The following is a 14,734-nucleotide window of genomic DNA, read 5'->3' as shown; positions in this document are numbered from 1 at the left end:
TTTAAGTCTACTTGGCTGAGCCTTTTGTCAGCCAGAAGACTTCAAAGATTTTTAATTCTCTTTCCTTGGGCTGGATTGTAAAGGCGATTAAACAAAGAGATTAGGGGGGGATGTTTGGAGGACTTGTTAACTTCTATTGATTCCTGGCGTGTGCCATACAGAAATTGGGCAGGTACTTGATGGGAAAACACCAGAAAATACCTACACTTTAAAAAAAGAGGGGGGACGGGGACGCTGCCATATTACCAATTCAGTGGGTTGGTTGGAGCCCAGAAATCCCTTTGCAACAATGGCTTGGTTCCTCAACTCTCATTTTTCTCCTGCTTTTAACTGCGTAAAACAGAGAAATCCTCGCCCTGAGTTGAAAGCACCAAGCTTCGCGTTTGGAAGCTCTCTAGAAATAGTTTTATTTGGCTGATCGAAGGAAGCGCCTTGTATTGGGCGAAAAAGGCGCACGAGCGCACAAAACAATACACAGGGGAAGTTCATGCAGGAGTCTCGCGGAACGGATCCGTTTTTCAATTCCTGGATCCATTCTCCGACCCCGAGATAGGTCGCTAAGCTACAAAGATTGTTGTGGTCCGGTTCTTTTTAAAAAAACTTTCAATAGAAAAGTAGCACTCACATTCCAACAGGCCTAGAACAAAACGCAAACCATGTGCTCTATGGGATTTCCAAAGATGGACAAGAATTTATTTAAGAAATTCAGAGGAGAGGGGAAATGATGAGGAGTGGTGACGAAATAATCCGAATACGTACTTGTCCGTGTCCATATTTATTCACTGGGTGAAGATAAAACACCCCAGAGGAAAGGCAGAGAGGAGGGACGGAAGAAATAAGCCAAAATTCGTAAAATACTTATCTGCAAGGAGATACTTTGAACATCATTGAGACTGGATTTGATATAAATACGGCTACAGCTGCAATCCTATGCACACACTAGCTGGGGCCCACTAAATAAAGGGGATTACCTCTGAGGAGGATTGAATCCCAGGGCTACTATGGGGGAGGGGGTCTGGCTTGCTAGATTTAGTTTCTTAGAGGAAAGTCCTGTTGAAATGAGAGGCGATAGCTTCCGAGTCAGGATGAGGCCATCATTAACAGGGTGGCAGAATGCACGTGGTCATCGTATTATTTCACCTGTTTCTGCATTGGGGGCAAGAGAATCTTTTGCTCAAGCTATGCAGAGACCCGCTGACATTAACAAAATGTGTAAGTGTGAGCAAGAGCATCATGAGACTTCATAGCTGACCAGGAATTGGTCCTCCAGTAACAAGAATCGATTCAAGAAAATGACAAAAGCTGAGACCTTAAAACCCAGAGTGGGGAAATGATTGCAAAGTTCCAGCAAAGTCTTAGCCCACCGAAATAAATGGAACACACTTCCTCGAGTGTTTAGGCTGGAAGGGCCAGAGTTTACTGCCTTCCCTTAAAGTTTTCATAACGGGAACGGAAGGTGTGTGGTCTGTTTCTGTGCAAATTTACTTCGATGCAGTCGCATTAAATCCAATGGGGCCTTACTCCCCATATCTATGAGCATAACGTTGCAGCCTTGGAAGGCAACCCTACACATGCTTCTAAAGAAGTGGGGTCCATTGTCTGCCCAGTTAAGTATTCTTATAGGGTTATAGACTGGATCATTAATTTGCTACTTACTAGCTCCTTACACGCTTCTTTAGTAATGGGAATATATTCCAAAGAGTATTCTTTTCCCTCACAAGCGTGGAATTTGCAGACTGTTACCTAGCCCACTCGAACAGTTTGTAGCGAGATGCACGTTGCTTTAAGCACCACGACAAACAGACACAGAGATCCACATCCGAGGCCTTGGATAGACTGTACCAAATCCACAGTCGGACGATGAAGCCGGAGCATATGAAGATGCCTTCTATTGATTCATATCATTAGCCCATCTAGTTCGGTATTTTCCGGGGCCGGCCCACCCATGAGGCAAGGTGAGGAGACCACTTCGGGTGGCAGGATCCACAGGGGCAGCAGATCCCTATTTAGATCTTAAGTCCCGCCTCCCCTTGTCCCCCTCTCCTTCCCTGGAGGGGCTGGAAAGTGTCATTTTGTAGTTCGTCTCAGGTGCCAACATGTCTTGGAACAGCCGTGGTATTTTCTACACTGAGTGGCAACTGCTCTCCTAGCCCTACCTTGAGATGCTAGGGGCTGAACCTGGGACTTTCCCTATTTGGAGTCAAGCTCAATACAGCCTAAGTACAACACATTTGATAAAGCATTGACGCCTTGCAGGCTGGTGGTTACACATTCACTGGAAGGTAGGTCCAAATGAAATGAATGGAACTTACTTTCAAGTAGCATTTTGATCAGGGCGTTATTCCCTTTAAATGCAAAGGAAGAGACACAGCACTTTTACAGCACATTGGTTTCCATTACAGCATTAAAAACATGCATTTATTTATGCCCCTCTCCTCCTCCGCCCCCTCGAAATCATCGGGACCTAAACATGCCTGGATCGTACTCTGATGGCCTTGCACACAATTAAGTCTACAGCCCTAAACCTATTTATTCGGGAGTAAGTCGAATTTATTCAGCTCAGTCGAACTCATTTTGGCCTACCGCCTGGGTTGTCGGACGGTAATCCTGTGCACGCTTACTTGGGAGTAAGCCAAATGAATTCAGTGGAATCTACTTCCGAGTAAATATGGATAACCTTCAACTATCTATTGATTTCAGCAGAATGTCACCCGACCGGAATTTAAATCAGCTCATGTGCTGCTTGTTCCTGAAACTTTATGGATCGGACAACTTTAACAGCGCGATCCTCTGCATGTTTACCTGGAAGTCAGTTACACTGAGTTCGACGAGTCCTACTCCTTGCTAGGAAGTGTGCTCCGAACTGCTGTCTAAGCCTGGCTCTAACTCTCTGCAGTTAATGAAAACATTAACGTGACACTTCATTTGTGCAGGTTCTATTCAGCTCCGTAGCTTTCATTCATCTCCGCCTAGCACTCGGAAACTGAAGCTGACTTTCATGTAAATCCGCTCGTTTGCCCTATATTTACATCAAAAATATTTCTTAAGCATTTACGTAACAGAAACGCATGGTAGTTTGCCCAAGGTTAAAATCAAGAAAGGTTTCCTTGTAGAAACTCACATAGGCTTTGTGAAGTGTAAGTAATTTACGACACAATCCTATACCCTGACTCAGAAGTAAGCCCCATTAAGTTTAGTGGAGCTTACTCCTAGCCAAATGGTGTAGAGGTGCTACTTCAGGGGCCGTATAAGGAAGAGTTGAGTTCTACTTAGGTTTATATCTGAATTTCAAGAAGACTTCCTTTCATGCAATGTGGTGAGAACCCCAGTAAAATATCCCCAGGGATTTTCTTATGGATTCTGTGCCTCAACACCAAGGGTAACCAACGCTACCAATGGATTCCAGCTCTCATCATCCCCAGACAGCATGGTCAACAGTCGGGTGTGTGTGGAAGTTGTAGTCCCGGTTGGCTATCTGTAGCCCTTCAGATATTGCTGGACTACAATGCCCCATCACCCCTGGTCGTTGGCTCTGCAGGCTGCGGCTGGTGGATGTCAGAACCCAACATCTGGAGGGCCACAGGTTCCCCAAACCCCTGCTCTAAAATGTGGGGTTGAAGGCACACACGGCAACCACAATCATATTGGTGCTCACTTGGAAGCAAGCTCCGTTGAACTCATTTGGGCTTGCTTCTGAGGAAACGCCCACGGGATTAGGTTGCTCCGCTAACAGCTACAGAAGAGGAAATTGGTCTGGCACCAATAAATTTACATTGAAGTAGACCCTAGTGATTGAAGTAAATCCTAATGCTTTCCAAGGCATAGGAGTCGGTGTCCAACAACATCTGGCGAGGCACAAGTTAGCCACCCCTGTATGACTTGCATTTAGTGGGCTGGAAAACCTAAAGGCATTTCAGGAACTGGGCGCTAAAAATTATGTCAGAATAACATTGCGTGATGTGTTGGAAGGTGCAGCTACAAGATTCCTTGATGCTCCGGGAATGACACGGCTGTCCTTCTGGGATGGAGATGCTTCCAAGGAAGGACTAGACTGCTTTACAACCCAAAATCCATGTCACTCGCCCTCCACTGAATAGGACTTAAGTACTGTATTGACAAATCCAGTTTTCGGAAATCATAGAATTGTAGAGTTGGAGGGGACCACGAGGATCATCTAGTCCAGCTCCCTACAGAGAAGGAATATTTTGCCCAACCTGGATCTCGAGCACGCGACCCTGAGATTAAGAGTCTCCGATGTTATGGGCTGTCAAAAGTGTCTTTCACAGAGTACAAGCCCATTCATGTTGACTCGGTAGTAAGTTCCACGTTGTCCAATGGGTCTTACTTCCTAGTAAATGTGTTTGCTGAGTGAAGTCTTCCAGCGCAATTCTATACACGACCAGTTAGAAGGAAATCCGATTGAGTTCAATGGGGCTTACTCCCAGGTAAGCGTGCTTGCGATCGCAGCTTCTGGCTCCAGATGTGTCACTTACGCAAGTCGCCGATGCCGCAGACTGGAAAGCCTAGGAACCCCTCCGCCCCACCCAATTTCAAATCGAATATATATACTTTTTCTAGCAAGTATGAGTTTGAGATTCTAAATTACTGGGAACGACAAACGGTGATGTTGGGTGAGGGGGGAGCTGGGGATTGGGGAAACGCGACTGAAAACGGCCTTAGTACCGACCCGAGTTCAGAAATCCTTTCTTTCCTGGGTCAGGTGGAATTGGATCGGTGCTTTCTCGAGAAGGGATCGTTTGGGCTGTTGCAGCGGCTTCTGAGGGGGGCGGTGGCCGGGACTGAAGACTGAAGATGACCCCTGCGGTCCGCATCCTGAATGGGAAGCAAAGGGCGAAACAAAAAGCGGAGAGCAATAAATTCAAGCCAAGGACTAGTCCGTCTAACCTCTGGCCTGCCGGCTTCGGGGTGACAACCGGTTGAAATATACCCTTCCTGACCCGCCCGCCGGCCGCCAGGGCATTGGTCGGAGGCGTCAAAGGGGAAAGGTAGAAGCTCCCTTCTGCTCTAGTGGGGCAGCCTCGCCACGGCCGGCTGGAGTCGCGAGCGCCACGCGAATCCTCCGACGGAAAGCAACCCACAGCTGGTCGGTTGCGAGACAAAACCATTTCTTTCTATATCCGCATGTACATCCAAGTTATACCTCGTCTCCCAACCGCTGGAAAGGATGGCAGCGGCCCCGCACGTTGGCTTTATTTTATTTTTATTTTATTATATTATATTTATTTTGTTCCGTTCCTGTGGCTCAGTTGCCTGGAAGCTTCTTTTAGTTACAATAACTGGTCTCCCCCCCCCTCCCTAAAAAAGGGAAGGAGACACGTTTGCTTTGATTTTTGTCTATCTCCTTTCCCCCCAGTCCCTAAAAAGGCAGGCTGAAATCGATCTAACGTGCCCACTGAAGCAAGCCACGCCATGAAAGGCTGGGTTTAAAAAAAAATAAATGGGTAAAAGGAGCCTTGGAAGCAAATGGGATGGAAAATTAAATGAAATTAAATAGCTTGAACGGCTTTATTGTCCCTTATTAAAAGGACACATTAATTACATGCTTCTAGCTTTATTCCGAGACAATGTTGAGAGTCAAAACATTCCACTAGTCCCTTTTGAGACACTTCAACTGGGCCGCTGGAAAGACCAGTTAAAAGGGGGAAACCACTTTTGCCCAGCGACCAAAAGAGATTTTTAACCCCCCCCCCTCCTTAGCCCTCTCCCTCAATCTCTCTCTCCCTCCCTCCCTCCCTCTCTCTCTCTCTCTGAACTGCCAACGCCCCCGAGGGAAGGCTTTGGCTCAGGACTGGCTCTCTCTTGGCTGGAACAGGTTGCCCCATAATGAGGCATGAATGTTAAGGAACAACAGGCGTCCAAAGAGGCACAGTTGCGCCTAGCAATGTCCCACCAGGGAGCTCCATTCAAACCATCAAACCGCTCCAGCACTAAGAAGGTTCAACATTACATTCAAACCAGCATGAATGCCTGTATACAGGGCCAGCTCCATTATGCTGTGGGGAAAGAAACACAGTGGATGCTTAAACAAAACAAAACAAAACAAAAAACGTTGGGGGAACGAAAGAAAGAGAAAGAAAGAAATGCTGCAAGTTCATTCAGTGGCCCAGATTCTCCCAGTGCAAACGGAGCAGCCTATTTTCTCTCCCCAAGGCAGAACCTCGTTCCTGCTTAAAGAAAGGTGTGTTTCAGCCAAAATCAGCTCCTTGGAGTCTTGCAGCATCTTCGTCTTTCCAGTCCATTTATTCCCCGCACCCGCTCATTCTCCTCCCCACAATCCGAGTAAAGTCAATTGGATTGTTATGGCCGGTGAGAATAAATGGTGTAAGGGCTAAAGAGCATTCCGCATGGCATCTGATCAGAGTCAATTTACAAGTCAATTTACAATTTACACACACACAAAATAGCCACCACTTTTTACCAGAGTAAATTCAGTTAACCCCTAATCAGTTTATCCACTGCAAGTTTATGTGTATTCCCTTCTAAGCCGGCATTTTCATACACAAGATCAGCCTTGACATGATTCTTTCAGGAGAGAATCCTCTCAATGCCAGGTTTTATTTTTGAATCAAAAATAAGTTTCTGTTCCTCGTGGCTGTGTAAATTAAATATATATTGCTTTTAGTGGGGAAGGGCCTTGAGAGAATATAGCTACCCACCCCTGGGTTAAAAGAGAGACAGAGAGAACTCTCTCCCAGGATAGCAACCGTGTAATTTGCTTTTGACTAGCGACACTTGACTCTTCGTAAACAGTCTGAGGATTGTTGCCTTGAATTATATTCTTAAATAGAGGTAAGATGAAAAGAAGCTTTCACTGGGACAACTATTTAGTGGAGACTGTTTAAAACCTATAAAGCTTTCAATAGCTTTTTTCTTTCTTTTTGTCCTATCTCTTCTTACAGTTGTGAATTTTTTTAAATGAGATAATGCTGGGTTTGAAGCCTACATGAATACTAGGCTCTCTGCCTCTCATCTTAGATAAGTGTGGCCTGTTGCAGTTACTTTATAAGAGGAAGGCACTCAACACATGCTCAGGACACGTCTCTGTTATCTCACTTGCGGCAGCAGGGCCCCCCTGAAAACAAGTTTTAAGACAATTTTGTTTGTTTAGTTTTATTACATTTCTGTCCTACCTTTCCTCCAAGGAACTCAAGGTGACATACATAGTTCTTCCACCTCTACTTTTTATCATCACAACAACCCTGTGAAGTAGGTTAGGCTCAGAGACAGTGACTGGCCTAAATGAGTTTCATAGCTGTGTTGGGATTTGAACTCTCATTTTCAAGGTCCTAGTCTGTCTGATCTAGTCTGTCTAACCACTACGGCACTCAGTAATTCATTTAAACCTCCCTAATGCTAAGGCTTAGGCCATAGAGAGGAAAGCCCAAAAGTCGTGCCATCTGACCTTGTAAACATATTCTGTTTCAGATATAGAAGGTGTGCTTTAGGTTAAGGGCATGGGCTGAGTGGAGAAGCAGAGGCTTAGGGTCAAATATGCCCCTTCAGATCTATCTGACCCCTGGGCCCTTCCCAGGCCACACCCCTCTTAGGCCCCCACCCTGCTCTATGCCCTCCCTAGGAAAAGTCTGTAGCTCAGTGATAGAGCATCTGCTTTGCATCCAGAAGTTCCTGTGTTCAATTCCCAGTCACTCCAGGTAGGGCTGGGAATGTGCCTTATCTGAAACCTGAGAGCCCTTGCCAGAGAGGTGGAACAATGGTCTGACACTGTACAGTGGTACCCTCGGGTTAAGAACTTAATTCATTCTGGAGGTCTGTTCTTAACCTGAAACTGTTCTTAACCTGAAGCACCACTTTAGCTAATGGGGCCTCCCGCTGCTGCCGTGCCGCTGGAGCATGATTTCTGTTCTCATCCTGAAGCAAAGTTCTTAACCCGAGGTACTACTTCTGGGTTAGCAGAGTCTGTAACCTGGAGCGTATGTAACCTGAAGTGTATGTAATCCAAGGTACCACTGTATAAGGCTGTTCCCTATGTTCCCTATAGCCTGGTTGAAATGTGACCTTCCAACTAACAGAAGGCCTCTTGCTTGCCTAGATGAAGGATAGAGAGATGTACGGGTGGGTGTTGAAACATCTGCCCTAGTTTGCCTCTGGCCCTGCCCACCACTGACATGTGTCCCTCAGAATCTTGCCCATTGTGAATATGGTGAATATGGTCCTCTGGCTCAAAAACTTTCCCTACCCCTGGCTATGGGGCATGCATTCTGTGGCCAACCTCTTGAATAGAGGAGGTGCCCTGGTCTCCCTGAAATCCCTGTCCCCAGAGATATAGAATATAGATATAGGCTAATCAGTGTCAAGAGACATGCACTCTGTGTATGCTTAGGAGCGCTCTTGTTTATTTGCATGCCCCAAGGCTAATCTAGACATGCAGCGGAGCAGAGGAGTCTGGAAGTGGTAGAATGGAGGGAGCCTTATCATCCTGCAGGTGAGGGACTCACCTCTTTGGGGGCTCCTGTATGTTAAAACAAAACCCTATGCAAGCAGAAAATTACTAAGCTCGCCCTAGCACTACTCTTCCTGATACACTGGGGTTGTTGGGTTTTTGAATTTATTTATGTTTGCTCTGTTTTAGGGGGTGGATTCCACAGTGTCACCTACACACCACACCTGCAGCCTTAAGTGTTACAGTCACTTGGCCACCTCAGGATTCCACGGGCGACTTTAGGGGAGACATCCAGGGCCTCACTTCACATAAGGGACCCCAAAATGCAACAGAGCTGGCTTCCCAAATTCTGAAGTCAGCAAAGTAACACACATTGCTATCTGTGACCAGTCCCAAGATCTGCCATTCATTTCAAAGACGTGTTTTTTTGGAGGATGGGGGGAAATGTTTCCTAAATCCTGGAAGTGTCATTCTGAACTCTGCCTGGACCATCCCACCCTCCAGCTTTACTGTTGCCCCTCTGCTCTGCCCAAGAAGATGCCGACAAATCCAATTAAGCCCCACATTGTTAACAGTGCTTCTCTCTCCTTTCGAGTTGGTGGCTTCCTTTCATTTACAGTACTCCTAATTCATTCATTTATTTATTTTCCAAAACGAGAAAAGAGGCCCGAGAATCGAGATCTTGTTGGACGGGGGGAAAAAGAAAAAAAGCAGCCGATTGTGTAAAGCGACCGGGTCTCGCTTGGTGGCTGGGCGAGGGGAGGCGAACCTCCGAGGCCCCCAACCAGCTGTGCGGGGCAGACAAGATGCGGGTGGGATATTGGAGCAGCTTTTGAATAGTAATTAGGCTTCTATGGGAACCCCGGCAGATGACACGATCGCGGCCTGGGCTGTCGAGAGCCCTGCCTTGGCAACTCCCAGAGAGACAGAATGAGAGAGAGTCAGAGTCTCAATGCGCCTTGAGGGCCTGTGGAAAACGCCATTATTATTTTTTAAAATAAAATATCTCCCTTGGTTCCAGCCCGCCTCGCCCCCCCCCCTCGCTCTGTGAAATGGACGCGCTCAAGGCTGGGTCGCCCCGCTGGAATGCCTGGAAGGAGGCGAGCGTATTTCAAGGCGTGCACAATCAGCCACTTTCAAAAGGGGGGAAAGGCCTATCCTGGCGTATTCAAAGTCTGTGGAAAAAGTCGCCTTTTTTCTCGTCCGTCCTCCTCCTCCCTTCGCCCCCGCCCCCCTCAGCCCACTTATCTCCCGGCTCTTTCGGTTGACAGGGTGCAAAGAAAAGTCACCCGACTTGTGGCTGAATCGCAATGTTTCGGTGTACCTTATAAATTCATACCTTTTCTCCCGCCCTCGCCTTCCAATTGAGCGCAGGCCTCAATTCGATTTTCCTTGCTGTTGGGCACATTTAGCGGCCCCTCTATGGGCGAAGTTCATTTCTAGGCAAATGTATTCAAGAGCTGAGGGGGATGAATAGGACCGTGTGTCAGCCGCCCCTAATTGGGATTAAAGCACTTCGGGCCATATGCGGAGAGTGACAGAAATTCTCAGGTTCCATTGTGCTCGGCCTTCCACCCGCCTGGACGCTCCTCCTGGAGAGAGAGAGAGAGGACGCTGCTTCGGCGGGGCTGGCCCGGAGGAGCGGAGGGCATGAAAGAGACGGGCCCTGCCAAGAGGGAGAAGAAGGTATAGGCCTCTCTCTCCACTGTGGAACTTGCCAGACCAGCAAATGTTCCTGACAGCTTCTGAGAAGAAAGGGGGGGGGGGAGAGAGAAAGAAAGATTATTTTAAAAATAGCGCACACCAAATTAGGTGACCTAATTAAGCCCTGATGGGATGGTGGCCAAAAGAATGTCACCAAAACCCTTCTTCAAAACAGCCATAATTACTGTTGCAAAAGGGGTGGTGGGTAATAAGCATGGTGAGAAAAAGGCTTTAGCTCTGTGGGAGAGCACCTGCTTGGCATGCAGAAGGTCCCAGGTTCAGTCCCCAGCATCTCCAGGTAGAGCTGGGAGAAGCCCTTGTCTGAAATCCTGGGCAGCTGCTGCCAGTTCATGTAGTCAGTACTGAACTGGATTGGGCCTGTGATATGAGTCATAGAATCATAGAATTGTAAAGGTGGAAGCTTTAAGACTACAAAATGTATGATGCAGTGAGAGTTGCCTGAAAACAGGCCATGCATGAAACTAGGTGTTTATAAAAGTTTAAGACAGCACATCATACATTGAATGTGTGTCCAGAGAAAATAAAGGCCTTTAACTGAAGGAAATTGCAGACGAACAGAAGCAGAAGCAGCACAAAGTGAAGTTTGAACATGTGACATATTTCTCTGAAAATCATTTATGGTTGCTGAGTCTATGTGTTATTTCAAGTCCAGCACCATTATTCTGCAAACACCACAGCACTCTGATTCTTGTATTGCTGTTGACAGAAACACAGAATTCAATCCCTGCAATTACACATTGTAACATAAATAGTCTAATGAGAGAAAAGCATATTCTGGTAAGTTTTTTTTAATTCATATTAAAATATAATAATAACAACCTCTGCATTAGACACCACATTTTGATAGGAGCAGGATGATTCTCATGTCTTCCCATTGCGGATCTCTTCAACATTCATAGTGGCAGATGTCATTCTTGTCATTGACCACAAAGGTAATGCAAAATGTTTTGGTTCAAGCCCAAAGACCTTGCAGTCTCCCTACAGGGTTAACCCCCAAGCCCTGTGATTTCATTTTCTGTATGCTTGTGGGTGGAATGGCTGTCAGGAAAGAGGTCAGAGTTTGGTGGCAGCCAGTTTTCAATGGCACGCCAGTAAATTCTGTGTCAAAATGCTTCTTCAGTGAACTCTGCTTGCTGGAGCATTTGCTTCCAGTCTCTGGGTTTTATCCATCTTGGAGAGGGAGCTAGTGCAGCTGTGGGTGGAGAGATAATAGCTGCATGGCCACTGAACCAAACATGCTGCCAGAAGGGGCTAGGATGGCGCACACATGCTTCTTGGGTCAGAAGCTGATAGACTTGTTCCTGCAATAAGGGAATTTCAGCCATGTAAACATCAAGAGTTCTAAATCAAAGCTTGCTCCCTGTCCTTGAGCCTGCCACACTGACTGCTTCACCCTTTGTGTTTTTTAGATGTTTACACCTAAGGTAATTTTAACTGCACGTATAAAAATGCCAAAGCAAAGTACAGGTGTCGGAAACATAAACATCATATCATATCAGGTGATGTTTAAATATGAACATCATATTGCAGCTATTGAGGTCCTTGACTGAATGTGAACTGAGTAACAAACCCAGATAAATTCATAATTTTAATGGAATTTTCTTTTTACTTTTAAAAATAGCCCTAAAATTTAATAAAGGCTCCCAGGGCAGCTTACAGGTTACTATAAACAAGGCATCCCTGTCATCAGCATTACTCTGTCTGTCTGTCTGTCTGTCTGTCTGTCTGTCTGTCTACCCAAAAGGAAAATGCTCATGGCTCCACTACTAGAAGTGGCTCATGGTGTGATTACACAAGAAAAGGGTCTTCTCAGTAGTAGCATCAAGACCTCTGGAACTCACACCCTGGGAAAATATGGTTATCCTTCTTACTACTGGCCTCACTACTGGTCAGATAAAAACTTACTTATTCACCTGGTCAATGGGAAATTAAGTGTCCCAGGGTCCCACATGTCACACTAAGGGATATCACAGTGCTAAGGAATCTGCACTGGCTGTTTATTAGCCACTCAGTCAAGTTTCCTGAAAAACTATTTCCCCTTCCACTGCCAAGTAAGGGCATCCAGATTAGCAAATGTGGCTTGTCTAGTTTTCCCAAGGCCTGATGTTTATTGGCTTGTGGTTACTTAGAGGTAGGCTTTTTCACTGGTTCTTGTCGTTGTTTTGTTCGGCTGTTTATGTGATAAAAGGGAGCCATATTGGGGTGAAGGCATCCTCTTTTGTTTGTCCCCGTGTCAGTTTCAGTTTATTGGTTAGTTTTTTCTAGCAAGGCTGTTTCCCTTACAATTTGATACAATTGGCAGCACTATTGTAGAATGCACTCCCTTCTGAGATATGAGAGGCTGCATGCATACTTGCATTCTGCCAGGTCTTTTTTTAAGCAAGCATTTCCTTGAACTTCTTGATCCAACTGTATTAATTGCTTTCTAACTGTTTAATTGTCATACTTTTAATTGTCATAGTTTATTGCATATTTTAAATATGGGCATTTAATGCATTTATAGAATTATTTAGTGGAATTGTTTTAATTATGTATGGATTTTATACTTGCTTTTATGCTTGTAAGCCACTGAAAAGCCATTATAGCATATAAGCAACATATAAATCTAGTAATAATAATAAACACAGTAGTTCATATTCAGTTACAATAAACCAGAAAGAAGTCTACTAATGATAGATAAATCAGCTGACCACGTTGCCTGGGGTTGGCGGGCATTGGAGTCCAATAATATCTGGAGGGCATCACATTGGCTATCCATGTTGTAAGGGTGCAGTGGTGTACTGGAGGAGGGATGGGCACATATACCACTGATTTCTCTACAGATATGATGACATCCTCTCTTGAGGTGCTATTCACTAATCCTCTGCATGCCAAATGAACAAATTTTCCTCGGAGAGAAACCCACCAAATAAGCTAAGCAGATGAAGAGGTAGGTTACATTAGCATACAGGACTAAGAGTCAAATTGCCACCTTGAAAAAACAAAAAGTCCCTCTATTATGGCCAACCAAAATGTCACAACACAGAAAGGAAGCTTCTGAGTCTAACAGACAATATTGAGTTGAGATGTACTAAAATGGCTTCACTTAGTCATCGGCAGCTTGCTATTTTCCTTTCCCCCTTACAACTCTCAAAGTTGCTGTTCTCCTTCAAATCTGCTCACTTTAGCGCATCCTTTTCCCTCCCATGACTAGATCTATAACTTAGTCAGCTCCTACCATAGTTTTGCTTCTAGATGTGTAGGTTCCTGCTGGCATAGGAAGGATAGAGATATTTGGGATTGGGCTTCACAATTCAAGTTTTCAGATGACAAAGGCATATACAGGGACCCCAATATGCATAAAATGGTGTCAAGCCCAATTATTGGGCCCCTCCGTGAGTTCTTTTTATTGTATCCTCATGATGATTTGTGCTCATGATGGTATCAGTTTGGTTATACACACAATGCTGCTTTCAATGCTGTTTGCATCTGCAAAGGTTTTGAGTGGACATACGTACTGCTTTCTCCAGTTAGTAAATATAATAAGAGCCTGTTGAATCAGGCCAATAGTTCATCTAGTCCAGCATACTGTTTTCAGGCCAACCAGACGCCTATGCGAAGCCCACAAGCCGAATCTCAACACAACAGCCACTGTTGGCCACTGAGAGAGCAGAATGCTTGACTAGATGGGCCTTTGGCCTGATTTGATCCTGCAGGGCTTTCTTATGTTCTTCTTATGTTCACATCTGTTATGTCACCTGTGTGGTGGAGCAAAAGGGACATGCAGCTCCTCCACTATGTAGAAGGTCCCAGGAACATCTCGATCAGTACTCGGACATTCTTCAAGCTTTCCAAAGTCCTGCTGAAAAACTGTCCAGTTCACAACCCATCTCATATGGGAACTACAACTGGATTTTCCCCAGTCACTGCCATGGGACCAGATAAAATTCAAATTTACATATTCATTACATCAAACTGCAAATTGCAACCACTGTGAAATCTTTTTAAAACATATTTATACACATTTTCTTTATTTCTACTATATTCTGTTCAGGTTCTCTCTTCTTGCCAACTAAGTCCTCTCTGGTATGGAACATTCCTGTGTCAATTTCTATTTCCTTTCACACTCTCTTGCCCTATTAGCTCAACTGAAGATGCTGGTCTAATTGCTTGCTTTGTGGCTTCTATGAGGCTGCCATTATCTAGAAACCCTTTCTTGACCTTATTCCATGCCTCAAGCTCTCTTCTTTTAATCCTTCAACATGCACTTGCCCTGTTAGTCACTACTGACACTCACACATACCCCAACACCCTGTTCTGCTCCATAATGGCTGGCATACAGGGGCGCCAACTTATAAAAAATATTGGGGGGGCCCATACCGGGGTCCTTCCGCTGGTTCGCTCGGGTAGCCGGGAGAACGCAGTTCGAGGTGGCGGTGTTGGGGAGAGACCCTCGCTCAGGGCGCCACTAGACTTGGCGGCCGGCGGCCTATCTGGGGGGTTTTGGAGCGTATTTCGGCGGAGCGATTGGGGAGGAGGGGGCTTGTTGCCGGATTCTTCAGCTGAGCCGGAGATCCGCTGCTGGGGGTCCCTGGGCCGAGTTGTGAG

General features: G+C 45.7%; 1 protein-coding gene and 1 long non-coding RNA gene across 3 annotated transcripts in view; one reads left to right on the top strand and one right to left on the bottom strand.

Annotated features, from left to right (window-relative positions):
• Positions 1-14,734, top strand: part of USP45 (ubiquitin specific peptidase 45) — a 128,233-nt gene that overhangs the window by 7,759 nt on the left and 105,740 nt on the right. The gene's annotated exons all lie outside the window — the stretch shown is intronic.
• LOC308583042 lies at positions 2,323-10,846 on the bottom strand. Its single transcript, XR_014006019.1, has 2 exons — positions 9,762-10,846; positions 2,323-4,833 (listed from the first exon to the last, which is right to left on the bottom strand). It is a non-coding gene; the product is annotated as an uncharacterized lncRNA (long non-coding RNA).

The sequence above is a fragment of the Podarcis bocagei genome, assembly GCF_964188305.1.
Source record: "Podarcis bocagei genome assembly, chromosome: 3".
Classification (NCBI taxonomy): Eukaryota; Metazoa; Chordata; class Lepidosauria; order Squamata; family Lacertidae; genus Podarcis; species Podarcis bocagei.
Note: the sequence above shows the minus strand (reverse complement) of the source record. Positions and strands in the feature narration are given on the sequence as shown.